The sequence below is a fragment of the Arvicola amphibius genome, chromosome 13, assembly GCF_903992535.2.
Source record: "Arvicola amphibius chromosome 13, mArvAmp1.2, whole genome shotgun sequence".
Classification (NCBI taxonomy): Eukaryota; Metazoa; Chordata; class Mammalia; order Rodentia; family Cricetidae; genus Arvicola; species Arvicola amphibius.
Window position 1 is genome coordinate 37,997,022 of NC_052059.1, and position 9,700 is coordinate 38,006,721.

Sequence of the window (9,700 nt, forward strand, 5' to 3'; positions counted from 1 at the left end):
AAATGGGCAAACTTACAAAACAAGAATGAAAAGTCCAAGCTCAGCTATGTAGCATGGGAACCACAGAGAGAACAAACGCTGGGCGGCCTGGCATTACCTGAAAGGCCATGCCCCTAACTTGGTCCTACCACTTAAAGTTCATTGGCTAACAGAGATTCCCCATCACCTCCCCCTTTTGTCTAAATAAGGGAGCTCCAAACCCAATACAAAACTATGTACAATAGGAACAGATATTAAGTAAAAAATTAGGATTCCAACCAACATAAATAATATTAAGCAAGGAACACATGCTAAATGTTTAATAAACATTCTATTCTAAAGAGTCTAAGTCTTGCATTGAAAATGGCTTGGCTAAATCATAAGAGGAAGGTAACTAAGACTATCTAATCTTCAACCCCATCAAAGGCCTTGACATTCCATAATAACAAAGTACTCATTATAGTCATTTTCTATTTTAAATTCATATATAGATCTGGCTATAGAACTTGTAGGACAACTCAAAGAAATCTGCACATTAACTCCTCAGCTCCAAATCCTCGCTTTCCTCTGGTGTTCTGCCTCATAAGTCAAAGTGTCGTTCATACGGTTCCCCATCCAAACTGTGCAGTGTTTCTGAGTATTTCCTTCTCTTTCCACAGGACTGCCTAGTGTATCACTCACTTAGTCTCATGTCCCTGTCTCAGATGCCACAGGCATCCGGGCCACCATATCATACGTTATTTGTCACTTATCGAATGCTGTCTTGCTGCTATTTTGATAGTTTACAGATGCAAATCTGCTTGCTTTACATTCTTCAACACCATCTTGTGACTCTTCCACCACCTCCAAAGCTAAGACACACTTACGGAGTTCATAAGTGTTGGAGTGATCTCACTCCTACCTACTTCTTTAATTCACCACTCCCCACCCTATACCATATGCTCCAACCATCCTGGACCTTCTCATTTCCTATTTCCAGTAAGCTGGGTCAAAACAGTCAATTTGAATTATACTAAAAATAGACTAGATTTGCATTTCTCTGATGGCTAAGGATGTTGAGCATTTCCTTAAGTGTTTTTCAGTCATTTTAGATTCCTCTGTTGAGAGTTTTCTGTTTAGGTCTGTACTCCATTTTTTTAATTGGATTATTTGTTCTTTTGATGACCAATGTCTTGCGTTCTTTGTATATTCTGGAGATTATCCCTGTGTCCGATGTTGGGGTGGTGAAGATCTTTTCCTGTTCTGTAGTCTGCCATTTTGTCTCATTGGCCAGGTCCTTTGCTTTGCAGAAACTTCTCAGTTTCAGGGGGTTCAATTTATTAATTGTCCCATTTATTAATCTCAAAACAACTCTGAGTTTCATCTTACACCTGTAAGAATGACCAAGATCAAAAGCACTGATGACAACTTATGCTGGAGAGGATGTGGGATAAAGGGAACACTCCTCCATTGCTGGTGGGAGTGCAAACTGGTACAGCTGCTTTGAATATCATTATGATAATTTCTCAGAAAATCAGGAAACACCCTACCTCAAGACCCAGAAATACCACTTTTGGGTATATACCCAAAGGATGCTCAATCATACCACAAGGACATGTGCTCAACTTTGTTCATAGCAGCATTATTTATCATAGCTAGAACCTGGAAACAACCTAAATGCTTCTCAACTGAAGAATAGATAAGGAAAATATGGTATATTTACACAATGGAGTGCTACACAGTGGAAAAAAATAATTACATCTTGAAATTGGTAGGCAAATGAATGGAACTAGAAAATGTATTGAGTGAGGTAACCCAGACCCAGAAAGACAAATATCATATGTACTCACTCATAAGTGACTTTTATACATAAAGCAAAGAAAAACCAGCCTACAAATCACAACCCAGAGAACCTAGACAACAATGAGGACTCTAAGGGAGACATACATGGATCTAGTCTACATGGGAAGTAGAAAAAGACAAGATCTCCTGAGAAAATTGGGAGCATGGGGACCTTGGGAGAGGGTTGAATGGGAGAGGAGAGAGAGGGGAGTGAAGAAAAAATATAGCTCAATAAAAACTATTTAAAAATAAACTAGAAATGGGCATATTAGGTATGTGCTTGTTAGGTATATTTCACGCCCCAAGGATGAATGCCAGAGGCTGGGGTGACGCTTCCAACCCAAATAGTGCTGCACCCCTTTAATCCTAGCATTTAGGACACAGAGACAGACAGATCTCTGAGTTCAAGACTAGCCTGGTCTACAGAGCAAATTCCAGGACATCCAGGACCACACAGAGAAAATGTCTCAACAAACAAAAGGAAAAACAACTGACGAGAACTCAAACTTCGTCCAAGGTTATTGTCACTTAGGCTTCCGACTAAATTAGCAAAGAACAAAATCAAGACGTACACGCTGCAAGCATCTAAGTGAATGGGTGTGTCGCTGTAGTTCTACGTGGAGATAGGTCAGACCTGGAAGCTGAGGCACTTTTGTTCTTATAGATTTTAATGCTTGTCTGAGTAAGGAGAGAGAAAGGGAGGGGGAGGGGGAAGAGAATGAATTCCCAGGACTTCTCACTATTTCTCACCATTACTTTCAAAGCTATATTTTCTTCTGATTTCTATCTTTTTACCTTTATTGTGACTCTAGACATAAAGGCTTTCAACCTCACTTTTCTTGAATAAATCTTAACCATCTTTTAAGGCTTAGATATTCAGATAACAGGTGACCCCTTGCAGAACATTTTCCATGGTGGTTCATCTCATGATTATTTAGTCTGAACATACTTTTAAAATGTGCCAGACAAGGGTTCTGTTGTTATTTTCTTGCAGTGTGGAGATCAAACACAAGGTCTTGCATGTGTTAGGCAAGCACTGTTTGACTGAGCTCCCACACCCCTGGCTCTTCTGATCACTATAGTCCCTAAATGTCTTTAATCAGCTTACTACTGAATATGAATTCCATCAAAGCAAAGACCATGTCTAATTCATTTTCTTATTTTCAGTACCTAGCAAAGATAATACAATGTTACAATTATCTAAAATTCATGGAAGGAAAAAGAAGAAGAGGGGAAGGATTCCTACAATGATATAAGCAAAGGTCTAGAATCATCTAGATGATGGATCATTTTAGAATATATATACATATATATATATATATATGTTTATATATATATATTATATGGGGCCTCTGTATGACTTGGGGGACAAGGGGGACTATGGGATGTTCATGCTGCCTGCTAACAGTGAACAATAAAGTCTTTTGTCTGTATCTCAGGCATCTCAGATCTTCTACAAATATCCATAATATTAATATATAATTATATAATATATAATACATAATAATACAATGTATTAACCTGTAGGTAGTGCGAGATTAAGAAGTACAAGACGTAGCAAGGGAACACAGTAGTTCATGGGTTCTCTGTCTAGAGTTGTTCAAAGCAGACAGGTAAACCTCACAGTGGAGATGCTGTGTTAACAGCTGAGGGACATCCTTTTCTGATTTCCTTGGACCTTCAGCGCCATTCAGATTCCATGTGTTCCATTATTCTATTTTAGAGAACACAGTAAATAGGCTTCAGCCTCTCTAGAGACTTCCAGAAGATGCTTAAGATGTTACTTCAAAAGAAGAATATTGCTGCACCCCTTCAAGTTAAACAGCTAGGAAATTCCTGTATTAACACGGCTTCAACACTCATTTAAAGGACCTCACTTCTACCCGGTGTCTGTATATCCCCACACAGAATCTTCCTTTGCTTTCAGATGAAGGGAAAATTCACATTATTATGTCAAGAATGTAATCCATCTTGAGTATCATGTCAGAGCTCATAGCACCTTGGGGAGTAAAGATTTGAGTCTCTCTAATGTTTGCCTTGACAGCTTGCCTTCTGACTTATGGTAAGTAAAGTGCCTTTGATTTGTCTTATTAGACATTTGTGGCCGTGAGTCTCGTGTGTACTAAGGAAATTTTATTATTCAGTCTGGTGGTAAACACACACCCCACATATTTTTCTTTTAATGAGGAAAGGCCTGATAAGGTTTGTCAGGCTACTTTAAAAATAAATATGGTAAAACCTACCCTGACGCTCTGAATGAGAGACACAATTCAGGCTGTGATTACAAGTGGTAGACAGTCTCCACTGAACACAAACAAAGCTTTACCACAAGAATCCTGGTCGGAATCTCTCACTGTCTTTGTTTGCCTTTGCCATTCTTTGTGAAGTGTGTGTATTCGGCCACTGGGTGGCAATATGTACTCAAGAATGCTTACTGCTTGCTGCCTTGCTTTACCAGAATTCAAGAGGTCAATTGTTTTGATCTTGTGAAATAACCATTGTATTATTAATAAATATAAGCATTTTCGTCATGCAAGAGCCTGCCTATAGGTGACTAAAGACTTATTTCCAAAAAAAGAAAAAGAAAAAAGAAAAATTTTGATTTGGGTCTTAGCTTCAGAGGGTGACTTCATGACAATCAGGGTGGGGAGCATGGCAGCAGGCATGGCATTGGGGCATTGACTGGGAATTAACTGGGTGGGCTTTGGAAACCTCAAGGCTACTCCCAGTGACACACTTCCTTCCACAAGAACACACATCCTGATCTGTTTCAAATACTTCTACCTACTGGGGACCAAACTCTCAAATGCCTAAGGAAGTCATATTCTCATGCAAACCACACTCGGTCTGTCTCTCCTTGGAAAAGAAACAGGGACCTAAAGAAGAATAATAAAATAAAATAAGATAAAACAAAAAACATAGGACAAAGCAAACAGAAGAAAAAAGGCCAAAGAAAAAAACATGAGCTACACATGTAGATGCAGAGACACATGTTTGCATACACAGGAGTTCCCTAAAAACACAAAACTAGAAGTCATAATATGTATGTAGAGGACCTGCAAGGTAATAAAAGAGACCAACAAAATCTCGTTAAAATCTTGTTAAAACCTCGTGAGACGAAGAACCCCCAAAGATGCCATTAAGTGTGTTTTGTGCTGGCCGTCTACTGCAGAGAGCGGGCCTGGCCTAAAAGTGATTTGTATCCCCCATGAGATTGCATCAGAGAGAACTGATTTTTCATTTGTGAGTGGTTATCAATTAAACATAGCTTCTGAGTTCGGGGTTGATGGGGGAGGTACACTTCTCTCAGGTCTGGGATCTCATCTGGAGTAGACTCATGCAGGCCTGTGCATGCTGCCTGCCACATTCTCTGTGTGTTCATCTGTCTGTCAGTCCTGCTGTGTTTAGAAGGCCTGGCTTCCTTGGTGCCTGCTATTACGTCTGACAATTATTATTTTTCCGCCTCCTGTTCTGCATGGCTCCTTGAGTCCTGAGAGGTGGGATTTGAAGGAGACATTGTATTAAGGAATGACTGTTTCAAGCTCTCTCTCTCTCTCTCTCTCTCTCTCTCTCTCTCTCTCTCTCTCTCTCTCTTTCTCTCTCTTTCTGGCATCTTCGCACTTCGCAGGTTCTGTTTCATAAGGTTTAAGCAAAGTTGTTTTTTTTCAGGTCCTTTGCATATACATATGACTTCAGGTTTTGTCTTTTTAAAGGGATTTCTGTGTGTACAGACATGTGTCTCTGAATCTACATGGCTGAACAAATGAACTATAGAGACTTTTTAGTACGTAAATATTTCTGTCCACCATTTATTTTCAACAGATTCTCTTTTACCTACATGTTAACGCACCCAAAATTTGCAACGTGCATTACCTTGATATGGTCTAATTCCTCGCCATTTCCTAGTGTCACACACATGATTTCAACAGGCTACCCACTTTTCTGTAATCCCCTTGCCCACTTTCTAACCCCACTGTTCTTATTTCTGAGTCTGTCACCTGGTGATGGATCTTCTCCTTCCATGCCATTTCGTGAATGTCATACCATAGTCACAGTGATGTCAGGAGCCAGGTCATTAAAGTCAGCTACAGTATTGTGCACTTCCTGAGGCTTTGCACTACATCCTAGATAGGTATAGCAGACAATGGATGTTCATACACTTATGATATTTCTGTCCCCAAAGCAGAATGAGACCAATTCTTTTGCCTTTTCTCTTCAGTTAAGGCAGTGATTCTCTCCGGGCAGTGGTGGCACACACCTTTAATCCCAGCACTGGGGAAGTAGAGCAGGCAGATTTCTGTGAGTTCGAGGCCAGCCTGGCCTACAACAGCTAGTTCCAGGACAGGGTCCAAGGCTATAGAAAAACCCTGTCTTGAAAAAAACAAAACAAAAAAGATAATGTTCAACCTTCTAATGCTGTGACCCTTTAATACAGTTCCTCATGTTGTGGTGAGCCCCAACCATAAACTTATTTTGTTGCTACTTTATAACTGTAATTTTGCTACTGTTACGAATCATAATATAAATATCTGATATGCAGGATATCTGATATGTGATCCCCAAAGGAGTCACAACTCACAGGTTGAGAACCATTGAGTTAATAGAAGAAAACACTTCCAAAAAAGCACAGGTCAAGAATGATTTTTACAGCCATGAGCCCTCCCCCCAAAAGTTCATATCTTAAAATACTACACACATGGAATTATGAAAACTCATATTTTTCCCTTTTGGTTGTTTGTGGATTTTTCCTATGTTTTACTTAATAAAAATAGTATCTACTCTTAAATCATGTTTTATCTTTCTTATTTCTCAAATGAAATCCTCCTGTTTCTTCTGTGTTTTGCTCTCTAATTTCCCGAGCCATTTAATAATATCTTGACGCTTCCTTGGATAACCACATTGCACTGGTTATTGCTACTATAATGGGAGATTTGGTTCATTTTCTTAAAACTTTATTTTAGAATAGCTTTAATTTTTACAGAAAACTGCAAAAATAATAGAGAAAGTCCTATTAACCCCATTCCTAATGTCTCCTAACAGCTTACATTTGTTTGGTTTATTTGTTGAAATTAATAAACTGGTATTACCGAATAAAAATCTGTACTTCATCTGAATTATGTTTCTTTTCACCTAGTATCTTTTTTTGTGATCTCATATCTCAGCCTCGTCTTTGGGGACTCCATCCAGGATCTCTCATTGCATAAAGTCAGAGTCTCCTTGGTTTCTTCCTGACCATGGCAGTTTGATGACTTCCATTATTTTACACGATCATAACGGCACTGAACTGAATTGGTCAGCTCTTTTGCTGAGTGTCTCCCAGTTTGGGTTTGTCTACTCTTTCTTCATGGTTTAGTGCACGAATGTAGTCAGCTATGTTCTACCTCAGTCAGGGGTGTGGTATCTGCACAAATGATGTGAAATCCTGCTATTTGGGAAGTCTACTATTTATTTCTTCATCTATATAGTAACAAAAGCATCTCGAGAGCTTAGGGAAGCTGCCGACCCTGGGTCCAGTCTCGCTACTTAGTTTCATTACAGTAATCACAAAATAAAATAGATGACTTTTTAAAAAACTGACATCTTTTAACTCCTGCGCTTTGTTTGGAAACTCACGCTATTGAGGGCCTAGGTGTCTCAATTGGGGGCTTTTAAAATGAGCACCAAGATTGAACCTCTCGATTTGGATGATGCTGTGAGAGTTTCTGTTTTGAATGACTATGAGGCCTGTTTAGGGGTTGAAGAAAATCTTGGGTAGACGACTACCACCAGGTGGCAGAAGCGCCCAGACCGGCAAGGACACACGCCTAAGTAACTTGCAGGTAATTACCGAGCTTCTCCTCTTAGTCATTACTTCAAGTTCAGATGACAAGAACAGGTCTGAATGTACAATTGAGGTTTATAATTTTCTATCAAGAAAGCACCAATCTTTTGGCTCCCCAAGTAGAAGTCTCTGAGTTATTTTTGTCGCATTTGATCTTTTATTTATTGAGAACAACTGCCTGTTCTGCCTGGCTCCTTCCTGCTTCTTTGGCCCCTTCAAAAGGCCTCTGATTTAGACACCCTGGCAAAAGCTTAACCCGAATGCGAGTTCACCACGTCTGAGACATTGCTTGTGGTTTTTTTTCCTTCCCCTGAACCCCCTTTTTTAAGCTCGTCACCTCACCCAGGATCAGCAAACAGGAGTTACTCTTAGAGTGCTGGGTAGCCGGTATGTATGCAACATCTCTCTCTCTTCCCTAGGCCTTGTCACAAAATGAGGAGATCTGCTCTATTCGAGGCTACGGCGAGGCCTAGTAGTGACTCAGGAGCTCCTTTCAGAGGGAGTCAAGAAACCACTGGTCCCCAAGTTGAAAGTCAAATAGTTGAAATGATCATAGAACTGGGTTGTTCTACAGAGAGAAGAAAACGGCACAAGGCTTCAGAGCCTGGCACTGCTATCAAGGTAGAAGGCAGGCTGTGCAGAGGCCAGTGGTTAGAGATGACATTAAAAAGAAAGGCAAGAGACCATATTATGAGGGTGGTCGGATGCCATATGAAGAAGCTGGGATTTTATCTTTGGGACATTACTGTAAGATTTAGGAAGGATAACAAGAAGAATAGAATTACGTTTCAGAGAACATCTTCCTGTTTTATAAAGCATTCGTGGGAAAGAGGTGAGATCTACCACATGGCAATCCGGTTGAAAATGATCAGAGAGCCTGGATGGTGGGGGTGTTTAGGTCTGAACCAAGTTAAGGAAAGGGCAGGATAGAGCTCAGAATTCAGCAAATAACCAGCTAAGATTGAGGAAATGGCTAGGTGGCCACTGTGTTCCTGGCTAAGGCCACTGGATAAGTGGCGATGTCATTCCTTAGGACAGAAGATAGAGAGGGTAAGAAAACAATACAGGTGTTGATGTGAGTAGCTTGGATTTACTTTGGGACATTTTTATCTTGCCCATGCCAATCACTCTATACGTTAATATTCACATTAGAATGAAAGATAGCAATAAAGAAAAACTTCTATCACCATGCTTCCAGAAATTAATTTGTCAATCAAAAATATTTAAAGACCTCTAAGACCTTATAAGGAATTGGGTACAAGGGGTATTGTAGAACATGTACCCTAAAAAAAAAAAAAATCCCACAGAGCTTCCACTTTCCCACAGGTTTATTCTTTCCTAACAAACATGGCTTTTTCAAAATGTAGTTAATGTGGCTTAACTTGTATGTCCTTTGAAGCTTTTCCCACGGGTAAGTTCATAACTCATTGACAAGGTTAAGATATAAATCCCGCAAGCCAAGAATCCATAGTTTAGTGCAGAAGCGCGCAGTACCCATTGCAGAACAATGTCCTGGTAAGCTGTAGTGTTTTCATGGGACGTCTGGAAAATGGGTCTCCTTTGGGGCAGGAGCTGGAGAGGCTACTGAGGGGGAAGCTCACTGGGTAAAGCGCTAAAGAAGGAGAGTAAATGATGAGAACCTAAAAGATGGGCAAACAGACCAGCATTAGGGCAGGCAAAGTAGGAAATGTCCTCCATGAGTTCAACCTTGACCCATCTTAACAAACAACCTTCCCTTTGGAGACAGGGTCTATCCAGAACAACCTTCATATCCCTGGCCTGTGGATCATAAGTGGCTTTGAACTTGCGATCCTCCAGCTTCAGCCTTCAAATTACTGGGGTTATGGTGTGTGCTACTGTGTCCAGCCAGCCTTGAGCCGTCCGCAGCAGCCTCACTCCTAAAAACTTTTAGTAAATTTACTACTTCTTAATCTCCCTCGCTTCCATTCGGTCACATCCCACTTTCCCGTGAGATCGCCATGCACTTTGAGGCAGTATAATAACAATCCCATTAGAATGAACTGTATAGTATAAGATATTTCTATAATGTGCTGAGGAGTTACAGATTAAATCAACCCT